This window comes from Schistocerca serialis, chromosome 2 (assembly GCF_023864345.2).
Source record: "Schistocerca serialis cubense isolate TAMUIC-IGC-003099 chromosome 2, iqSchSeri2.2, whole genome shotgun sequence".
NCBI lineage: Eukaryota > Metazoa > Arthropoda > Insecta > Orthoptera > Acrididae > Schistocerca > Schistocerca serialis.
The window spans coordinates 1001617875-1001630119 of record NC_064639.1 but is presented as its reverse complement, the minus strand read 5'-3'; positions in this window follow the sequence as shown (position 1 = coordinate 1001630119).

The window sequence follows — 12245 nt, the reverse complement described above, 5'->3', positions numbered from 1 at the left end:
GTCGCTTCTGCCTTGGTGCCAATGATGGTCGTATGCGTGTTTGGTGCTGTGCAGGTGAGCGCCACAATCAGGACTGCATACGACCGAGGCACACAGGGCCAACACCCGGCATCATGGTGTGGGGAGCGATCTCCTACACTGGCCGTACATCACTGGTGATCGTCGAGGGGACACTGAATAGTGCACGGTACATCCAAACCGTCATCGAACCCATCGTTCTACCATTCCTAGACCGGCAAGGGAACTTGCTGTTCCAACAGGACAATGCACGTCCGCATGTATCCCGTGCCACCCAACGTGCTCTAGAAGGTGTAAGTCAACTACCCTGGCCAGCAAGATCTCCGGATCTGTCCCCCATTGAGCATGTTTGGGACTGGATGAAGCGTCGTCTCACGCGGTCTGCACGTCCAGCACGAACGCTGGTCCAACTGAGGCGCCAGGTGGAAATGGCATGGCAAGCCGTTCCACAGGACTACATCCAGCATCTCTACGATCGTTTCCATGGGAGAATAGCAGCCTGCATTGCTGCGAAAGGTGGATATACACTGTACTAGTGCCGACATTGTGCATGCTCTGTTGCCTGTGTCTATGTGCCTGTGGTTCTGTCAGTGTGATCATGTGATGTACCTGACCCCAGGAATGTGTCAATAAAGTTTCCCCTTCCTGGGACAATGAATTCACGGTGTTCTTATTTCAATTTCCAGGAGTTTATTAACGATGCCATTCAACCGATAAGTCACAGCTGTAGAGCACCGCTTATCAAAGAAGTAAGATATTTAATGCAGACTTAAGATCAAGATACATCCTGGTATCGTAAGAATAGGTAAGTACGGGAATTGTTGCATAATTAGATTAAAAGCTCAAGCATCCAATTTGCTGAAGAGAAAAATACACATTACAAAGGGAGGGCAAAGGAACCAGAGAAGCAGTTCTAACTCTGCAGTGAGTAGGGAATCGAGAATTAAGAGAAATCAAGACACATTCGTAGAATTTGTTCACCTAGGAGAAGCGCCAGACAAAGTGAAACGGTCACAATTAATCAAATATTCCGGGCAGTTACACTATGGTCGGATGGATTTCACATTAAAGCCCAACCTTTCGTACCCATCTACGGAGGACATTTATAAGAGGGATCGTAGCTTCTTTGAGTGTGCAATTCACACCCAGGCTCGCTACTGACTGCAACAAAATTTCGTTTATGCGTGCTACCGCGCAGTGGCGTGACGTCACATACTTTGAACTCTGGGGCGCAGTTGACCGCTGGTCGTCGTGGGTCACCGTCGTCCGCTGTTACCCCTGGTGGGAGACTCGTACACACATTCTTCAGCACCGGGATCCAGATGTCGTTCAGTTTCAAGCCTTCACATTTTACAGTCTGAAATGATACAAATTTTTCGAAATTTTCGGTATCTGTCGGGAAAGTAGGTTTAAGCTGTACGAAATGAAAATGTGGACAAGAACCAAGAGGCAAAAATAAGAATGGATGACCTGGAGTGAAGCGCTCCATTCAGAGGTGTAACACGGATATAGTCTATCGAGTCTATTGTTCAATCCCCGCAGCCAAGAAGCAGTGATGGAACTAAGAGAGGAGCGAAATTAAAATACTGGGTGAAGGGTGATCAACGAAAAGATTCGCTGATGACATTGCCATCATCAACGATAGTCTAACACCAATGCAGAAACTATTGAATGGAATGAACAGTCTAATGAGCACACATCATTAATTCAGAGGAGACCGAAACGAGACGAAGGTCATGAGGACTGGTAGGAATGAGGCTTCAAATAATCTGATCAAAAGTGGGGATAACGAAGCCGCGCGTGATTAGCCGAACGGTCTCAGGCGCTGTAGGGACTGTGCAGCATGTCCCGGCGGAGGTTCGAGTCCTCCCTCGGGGATGGGTGTGTATGTGTTTGTCCTTAGGATAATTTAGGTTAAGTAGTGTGTAAGCTTAGGGACTGATGACCTTAGCAGCTAAGTGCCATAAGATTTCACACACATTTGAACATTTTTTTGGGATCACGAACTACAGGAGTGAAGTGATGTTGCTACCTTGCAATCAAAATAACGCATGACGGCAGGAGCAAGGAGAAGAGAAATATCTGACGAGCACATGAAAATCGCGCAGTCCTAGTGAAAAAAACACAACTACTATAAAACATAAGCCTTAAAATAAGAACAGTACACTATGAAAGTGAATCATGGTCTGTTAGGATACCGGAAAAGAGCAGAGTCGAAGCATTTGATGTGTTGTGCACTAGAAGGATATTGGAAACCTGGTAGACTAATGAAAAAAGAAATGAGAAGGTTCATCGCAGAAGAGGCGAAGAGGGACAACTATGGATGGCGGTTATCGCTAAAACAATCGGTTTTCGGTTATACCGATTCTTTCGGTTTCCATTGTATCCTAACTGTTAAAACCGCTAAAAATAACCGGTTTCTGAAGTAACCTATTTTCGGTTTTTTATTTCTGTAATTTCCAGTAGTAGACATACACGACGAACAAAGGTCGAAAAATTCTGACGAAGAAGAAAGAGGAACATTTCGGCTGATATGGGTTGAGGCTGTGGCATAAATCCGTCTCACTGTCACCAACAACGAGAGATCAGAAAGTTACCAGTTACGACTTTACTGGATGGTATCAAATTTTCGTAATGAACCAACCACAAAATTAAGTGTTCAGTTATTATCCCAAATATATAGTACCGTAATAACACTACATGTATATCAATCTGATATACCTTCTCCTCCAAGGAACACTGTTTCTGTTTTCTCCTTATATCATGTCGCCAGTTTGTTCAGCCTCCTCTCGTTTTTAATCTTCTAAAGCAAATCGAGCATTGTGGTTCACTGCTACCATGCTTCCTAAAATACTTCTAGACTAGGGATAGTAACATTCTGCAACACAACCGATATCCGAGGTTGGAGCAAGAGACTACCCTGTGGACCAGGTGGGAGCAAGCACTGCACAACCACGTACATGCGTACTGTGTAAGAGGCCATGTCCCATCGCAAAAGTACATTATTGTGGCATAAATGCTCTACCGATTCTTATGTTATGTGTTTATTACTAGTTTATACCTATAAGCATTGCTATTACAAGCCGCACAGATTAGCCGTTGCGACTAGGGCGTCTTGCCACGGTTCGCGCGGCTCCCCCCCGTCGGAGGTTCGAGTCCTCTCTTGGGCATGGGTGAGTGTGTTGTTTTTATCGTAAGTTAGTTTCAGTTAGATTAAGTAGTGTTCAAGCCTAGGGACCGCTGACCTAAGCAGTTTGGTCCCATAGAACTTAACACAAATTTCCAGTTTTGTTATTAAATAGCACAGATCGCTTTGCACGTCTTCTACAATAACCCAATGTTACAAAGCTAGGGAAATTTTCCGAATAAAATTTGCTGGTTTTTTTAAATAAAAAACTTTTTAGAAAATCAAACAATTTAGGACGCCTGTTGTGACAAGTTGACATGAAGGATTTTCATCTAGTTATTAGCAAAAAAGTGAAAAAAATCTGTTATAACTGAGACCAAACACATACCGAAGTATCTCGGTTTTTCATAACTAAAATAGCAATGTCGGATTTAACAGGTCGGTTTCCCCCATCCCTAAGGAAGTCGCACAAAAAATTGACAGTACAAAGGGAGAGAAAGACAATAGGGAATAACTTGTGTGCTACTCGATGGAGGTTATCAGATTTCTTGCTCTGGGGATCATTAGATTTATTCCCATGCTTAACATCCCAATCGAGCCTGGAGGCACTAGCAGAAGCACGATATCGTAAGGTACGAACCACAGGTGGTACTGCAAGTATACCTGTCGTGAGAAACTCTGCCAACTAAACAGTCTTATCATGTGATTGGCTGTTACGATAGAATTTGGAATGATTACCCGCGGGCCAGCGCATAAAAGCTTATTTCCATTCATTAATTATTACTAAACTGTAAGGTAGATTTCATTGATGACAGCAGGGGAGAACCTCTTAGTACTAAGCTACGAGCACACAGTGAAAACTTTATTTTAGTATAAGTTATTGCAGAACAGTAGAGGGGCCGAAAAGTACAATCGTGACTCTGTGATCAGTGCGGAGAGGAAATGAGCTTAGGAACTGTGATCTGATTTGTTAATCAGTTACCATACTTTTGGTACGTTCAAAAATGGGTAAGGATTGTACGAGGGCGTGCTGAAAAGCAATACCTCAGAGTATTTTATGTGAAACGTCTTAACGAACTTTTGAAATAAAACAAACGTTATTAACATTACAGATCCTTATTCTTCCTGTCTACATACACGGGGCTCTCTGCCGCTAGTGGGCTCTTAGGTGTGACGTTTAACGTAACTATATTTTTGCATGAGAAACTTCGTGTACTAATCGAGTTTCGAATCGGAAGAATTTATCCACATATCCTACAGCATGGCAATGCCAGACCACACACGTGCGCTGCGGCAACTGTTACAATCCGACACCTTGCGTTCACTGTCATCGATCATCCTCCGCGCAGTCCCGACCTGGCGCCATCCGATCTTGTGATGGAACACCTTCGAGGACTCCACTTTGATAGTGATGAAGTGGTGCAAGCAGAGGTGAGGTTGTGGCTCCGTTAACAAAGACAAACATTCTGCAGTCAGTGACGGTATCAACGAACTTGTCTCTCGATGGGGAAATGTGTTCATCGCCAGTGTTGTGAGAGATAAATATGCAGATATGGAGAATAAGGATGTAGACTGTGAATGACGTTTGTTTTATTTAAAAAGTTCTGAGAGTTTTCACATTAAAAAGTTCGGACGCATTACTTTTCATCACGCCCTCGTCTTGGCTAATACTAATGAGTACTTACTTCAAATGTGAAACTTGTAGGCATACTTTTTTCCCACACAATTTCTGTGATTAGTTTTCGATTTAATCTGATGAGATGTGCAAAATAAAGAGCCGATTACATCCCAAACTGTAACTGGATTTGTGGTTTCAGTAGCAGTGAGCTCTGCCCAGTTCAGTAATAACCGGATTATAGCCCCATAGCAAATGCAATGGATTCACGATCGACGTGCTACCTCCGTGTTGACACAAGCACTTCACCTGAAGAAGCCAAGTTGGTAGACTTCTCGGAATGTCAGTGGTTTGCTTTGATGCGGCAAGACACAAGTGGCTTACACGACCTGCTACTCCAGTACCCAAGGAGACAGTTCCATGCCATCTGCGGTAACACAGAGAAGGGAACCACAATACTAGTCTCTGTGATGGCTGAGTTATGTTACTGGGAGCAGCATTGGCAGCGTGTATTAATTATACAAGCGTAAATGGTGGAGGTTCGCCGTATCTGAAGGGTACGATTGGAATATATCCAACAAATGATTGAGTAGAGCTGAAAGTGCTAATCTTAGATGAAACAATGAAGCGGCAGGCAGAGGAGAGAAATTCGAGGCAGCTTACATCAAACCAGTCGGAGTACTGACAATGGTCAAAAAACTTTTAGTGTCCCCTGAATTACTGTTCTATCACACCAACAATAGCTCTAAGGCCAGCATGAATGGATGATTCTAAGGCAAGTTACTGGAGAAGCAATACCTGTTAAGACTCAAGAGAGTAGGAGAACATGTCAATGGCCTCACTGATGGAAACATTCCAGCATTTCACTTTCAGGACAGGAACTGAACATTACATCAAGTCACTTTATACCAAAAGGCACAACATATGGTTTGCATTTAATAGGCTTACTCTCAGTTGTAATAAAACACTATGCACACAGTTATTTTACAAAATTTTATTCGTACTAACCTTCAACTGTCCTTCAGTGGTGTCATGATCAGTGAAAATCGGAAGTTTCTGCAACTGGAGGGCCGACCGCTGTGGCCGAGCGGTTCTAGGAGCTTCAGTCCGGAACCGCGCGACTGCTACGGTCGCGGGTACGAATCCGGCCTCGGGCACGGATGTATGTGATGTCCTTAGGTTAGTTAGGTTTAAGTAGTTCTAAGTTCTAGGGGACTGATGACCTCAGATGTTAAGTCCCATAGTGCTCAGAGCCTTTTGAAACATTTAGCAACTGGTGGAAAATGAGAAGATACTGTGAACGAGAAATATGAACAGCTTCCTCTACATCCTGAGTGCAGCTACTTTTACGACAACATGAGAGTCACTGTAATATTAGTGACACTTGGCATTACTTCATCTGTTAACCCTAGCAACACGAACACATTTTGCATAACGTGTGTGGGGCTATTTAATGTCCACACTAAAAAATCGAAAAAAGGCAGAATTCCTTATTTGTTCTTGACCTACATACACAACATACTTTTTAAAGGCGCACTGATTTACAAGTATGGGCCAGAAGCTAAAATGATCTTTTATCACACACTTAGAAATATCAGCGCGCAAAGCACTTCAGTAACGTGTACTACGTACGTAAACGTAGGGGTGTTACTTTATGTCCACTGCGAAAGAATTTAGGAACGTAGTTTTCAAATAGTCATTGATGTTTTAGTACGGCACGGAACTTGCAGATACTGAATACGACATCCAATGGTGGAAGTGAGAACTACTCCCAAGACTTAAATTTTTCGGTTGAGTTTAATTGGAAAATTTAAATGATTTGCTGAATCTAGTAGAAGAAATTACTGAAAACAATGAATAATTCTTTTCTAATTTTAAAATATCAAGTAACTAACTTAACTACAGTATTTTCAAAAGGTGGGTGAAAAGTACCCTCCACCGCCCCCCTTGGTATGTGAGGGTTAAAGTGATAAGTGATAACATTGGAGGAATTCAGTTGAGACCATAGCATTTATTTTAGCTCTAAAGTATCCCTGAACTGTTAATGCACATGTAGCCCACTATTAAACAGATTGGTGACATACTTTGACCTCGAAATGACGTGCTAGCATATGGGATTGAACAACCAGCATTTTGCGGATACATCTCTAACACTAAGCACGCAACTACACAGAGTGTGCAGCTTTATTTTGAATTGTACTTGTAATAAGCCTCGGATTTCCAAACTCAGGTCAAGATTGCTGTCCTGCAGAACACTTTCTGTTTCAACAAAGAGTAATTTAGACGCATCTAATTGTCCTACACTGCGGAAAAATATGCAACACCCTCAAGAGCTGTGTTCAGCGGCCTCGGGGTAGTGTATCTGCATACTGAGGGTTGTAGTGATATTTATTCATTTGTCACAGACATCAGCGATCAGATGATGCTCAGAAGGGCCTACCTGTTCATGGTTTTGACTCTGCAGGCAGTAATAGGGCTCAGTTTAGAGGTGCAAAATGTTTGCTACATTCATTCTAGGGTACAACGACTACCCACCAAAGAGTACGTACTCATTTGAACATCTATAGACATGGATGATCGACGGATTGCTGAATATTTTGGGCATAATGTATCGGTGCTGTGTCACTGCTTTCAACACTGGTCTCTGGGAGATTTCTACTGTAGTCCTGGTTCTGTATATAAGCGTGGTACAAACGCATTGTGGGAGCAGCGGTGGCTGATCGAACATCATCCAGGGAAGAGATCTGGACAGATGTTGCACCACTGGGTCGTCAGGGACTACTGGGAACCGTCTACTTGCGGTAGGATTAAGATCACAGGAGCCTCTGTACAGGCTACTGACACCACGACACCACCGTCTTGAAAGAGATGAGTGGAGAATAGACTGGCGCTCTGTTGTTGTGAGAGATGGAAAAAGGTTCTGTCTTCACACGAGTCGCGTATATACATATATAAGGCCAATACATGGTGCCTAATCCAGAGCGCATCCCCATCCGAAGCCTCACGTTGTGTATAGTTACAACTTGTGGCCACATTTACTGTTTCGGCAGGGTTGTCCGAAGCACTGCACAGGCTGTTAACCGCGTGCTAATGCCATTGCTTCGACAGGAGGATGGCATGATTTTTCAGTAGGACAGGGCACGTGGACATACGGCTGTGGTGACGCAATATGTTGTTCGGCCTGAACAACAACAGCGCAGCAACGTCACCAGACCTCTTGCCAATTGAACATGATGGGACATAATGAAGTGGGAACTTACTGGTTTTCCAGAGCTTGCAATAACGATATGCAGAATTGCAACATAAAGCGCAAATGCTTGGGACAGTTTATCGCAGGACGCCGTTGGGCACTTTATGATCGTTTGCGTGCGAGAATAGACTGCGCTGCCTACAGTGGGTGGTACACTGGATAATGATGCAACTGTTCGGTCATCCTTGACTGTGTCATATATTTTTCATATGATCTTAACTTGTTATCAGATATTCCTGCAATGATGAACTGCCTGTCATCTCACTTGTCTATAAAATGACGTTGTTCGTGAGGCTGTGGCAGGTTTCTTTTCTGCAGTATACTAGGCAGTTTGCAGTTAACCGAAAGCAGAAAAGTACAAGAGTCGATTACTTAATTATTTAATTTGATTTCTTTATATTAATATCGCTGTGCCATTGGTACGGCACTCAACGGTCGCGTATGTGGTTCACGTTATGGGAGCGCATGTTAGTGACAAGACTAAGGCGTGACCATTGCCCAGTTGCTCGAACTGTTTTCCGTGAGGCCTTGGAATGTATGAGGTGAATTTTTTGCTCGCATGCCTTGTGCCAGGGAATCACTATATTACACCATTTTAGTTGACTGGTACGGATGTTCTAAGCACCTGAAGATGGACTGTTTCCCTGAAACCTGATTGTGCTCTCGTTTTATCGGAAAATAAATGAAAATGTTATCAGTCACGAATATCTATTTAGTTATTTATTATTTTTTAAATCTCGGTCATCCTTATTGTAAAGTCGTAGTACACTCGACATTAAAGTTTTCTGGGTGTGGTACCGCGTCATGATGCCGTACAATACCCAGAAAGCGTTTGTGTCGACTATGCAATTATATCGTAGAACACTCCTTCTTAAACGATACATATCGTTCAACTACAGTTCTTCTCCCCTTTAAAACAACAATTCAAGGTGAGATATGTGATAAGTACTCAAAATCAATTTAAACATACATTCCCTGTCATAGGACACGAGTAAGTACAAAACTTACCAATGTGGATGTGTTACATATGCATATTATAATAAATAAGAACGTCAAGTTTTTAGTTATTCACTTTTTTATTACTTTTGGGGAATGAGAATAACAAAAGGAATGGGAAACAATACTGACAATGCACCGGAAGCATTGAGGTGTGTAGTGCATGGGAGAGAACGGAGTAAATTTTTGAAGACAAAACGCGCCTGTTTGGTGTTAAATGTACGCCCGCATTTTGTATAAGACCTGCTTTAATTGCTGTATAACGATTAAAAAGCTATATCTACAATTCATACTATCAATATTAGTATTATAAATGCGAAAGTGTATCTGTTTGTTACCTTTTCGCATTCTAATCGCCCAACCTACTTTGACGAAATGTGGTTTGAAGACAACGTGAATCCTGAGGAGGATCATGTGGCTAAATTAGATAATGTGTAGTAAGAGATGTTTATTGATTCGAAGGACATTATGTAAGCTAAGCAAAAATATATACTCCCTGGAAAAGCTACACTCCTGGAAATGGAAAAAAGAACACATTGACACCGGTGTGTCAGACCCATCATACTTGCTCCGGACACTGCGAGAGGGCTGTACAAGCAATGATCACACGCACGGCACAGCGGACACACCAGGAACCGCGGTGTTGGCCGTCGAATGGCGCTAGCTGCGCAGCATTTGTGCACCGCCGCCGTCAGTGTCAGCCAGTTTGCCGTGGCATACGGAGCTCCATCGCAGTCTTTAACACTGGTAGCATGCCGCGACAGCGTGGACGTGAACCGTATGTGCAGTTGACGGACTTTGAGCGAGGGCGTATAGTGGGCATGCGGGAGGCCGGGTGGACGTACCGCCGAATTGCTCAACACGTGGGGCGTGAGGTCTCCACAGTACATCGATGTTGTCGCCAGTGGTCGGCGGAAGGTGCACGTGCCCGTCGACCTGGGACCGGACCGCAGCGACGCACGGATGCACGCCAAGACCGTAGGATCCTACGCAGTGCCGTAGGGGACCGCACCGCCACTTCCCAGCAAATTAGGGACACTGTTGCTCCTGGGGTATCGGCGAGGACCATTCGCAACCGTCTCCATGAAGCTGGGCTACGGTCCCGCACACCGTTAGGCCGTCTTCCGCTCACGCCCCAACACCGTGCAGCCCGCCTCCAGTGGTGTCGCGACAGGCGTGAATGGAGGGACGAATGGAGACGTGTCGTCTTCAGCGATGAGAGTCGCTTCTGCCCTGGTGCCAATGATGGTCGTATGCGTGTTTGGCGCCGTGCTGGTGAGCGCCACAATCAGGACTGCATACGACCGAGGCACACAGGGCCAACACCCGGCATCATGGTGTGGGGAGCGATCTCCTACACTGGCCGTACACCACTGGTGATCGTCGACGGGACACTGAATAGTGCACGGTACATCAAACCGTCATCGAACCCATCGTTATACCATTCCTAGACCGGCAAGGGAACTTGCTGTTCCAACAGGACAGTGCACGTCCGCATGTATCCCGTGCCACCCAACGTGCTCTAGAAGGTGTAAGTCAACTACCCTGGCCAGCAAGATCTCCGGATCTGTCCCCCATTGAGCATGTTTGGGACTGGATGAAGCGTCGTCTCACGCGGTCTGCACGTCCAGCACGAACGCTGGTCCAACTGAGGCGCCAGGTGGAAATGGCATGGCAAGCCGTTCCACAGGACTACATCTAGCATCTCTACGATCGTCTCCATGGGAGAATAGCAGCCTGCATTGCTGCGAAAGGTGGATATACACTGTACTAGTGCCGACATTGTGCATGCTCTGTTGCCTGTGTCTATGTGCCTGTGGTTCTGTCAGTGTGATCATGTGATGTATCTGACCCCAGGAATGTGTCAATAAAGTTTCCCCTTCCTGGGACAATGAATTCACGGTGTTCTTATTTCAATTTCCAGGAGTGTATTTCCTCTTACTTTTGAACTTTTTGATAGTTGTGAAAATTGGTTGATATGTTCTAGAAAATCCACGGGTGGCTTCGAGACAGTACGGCCGGGGTTTGCGCTTATCACGAGCTGTGTTTACCCAAACAAACAGACACGTGAGGGTAGCTGACGTTATGGCACCACCACTCATCGTAACAAAACTACATCTGCATCTACATCTACGTGATTACTCTGCTGTTCACAATAAAGTGCCTGACATGCGACTGCAGCTGCGGGTGACGGCGACTAAATTAAAAACTATTCACCTAGACATGCGACAGAACTCTCAAACGGAAGTATTCTAATAAGAAATTCCATCCACTGCGCTAATGGGGAAGCATATCCAAAAAATTTTGAATGAAGGTGCCTATTGCGCTTGTGAGTAAAGCGGCTGCCGAACTACCTTTCTTTGACCTCCTTTTTCTGCGGAAAATTTGTATGAGACGAAATTTTGTTTCAGACAATTTTGTATTATTAGTACACGAGGAAACATATTGCAGATTCCAAGTGTGCGAATTTTATTTCACTCTATTAGCTCCAGCTGTGGGTCTGAAATGGCTTGATCACTCATTTGGAAACAAACGCGTCATGCATTATGTTAGGGCTACTGCACTGAGTCATCGAGATATTGTTACACTTCAATGTTGTTAGTGGCCAAACAAAACATTTTTGTCCAAACTATTTATATCTCTACCTGCTCAGAACAAAGGAGTCCATCTATCAAGGAATATTCTACAAGTAGTAGTCAGTTTGATGTGACTGAAACTCACGCGTGCTCTCGCTTTTTTAATGAGCAATATGTGATCACGTACGATGAAACAGTAATGAAACATGTGACTTAAATGTGTGAATTCATGCCACGCAGTTCCGTTGTAGGTTACGATAAGGTAGGAAGTGTCTACTATCTAAAGTCGATGTGGATGCTAAAAAGCTTTGTAGAAGCTCTCTGTAAGTGAACAACTTGATATCGATGTGTATAGTGTACTACAGCAATTAAACGGTTTGAAAATTTAAGTAGCAGAGGTAGCTTTAAGTGGCGACAGTGACCAGTAATTAAAGTTATGTGACATACCATTTCATAGGGAAATTTAAATTTTATTGTGTATCCATGGCATTTCTAAAAATAAATCGATCTTTTATGACGTCAGACTGCCATACTTTCTCTGCAATTGAAACTTCCTGGCAGATTAAGATTGTGTGGTGGACCAGGACTCGAACCCAGAAACTGTACCTTTCTCCTAACTTCAACCTCCTACATTTCTCTGTGGTTGGTATCACTGACATATAA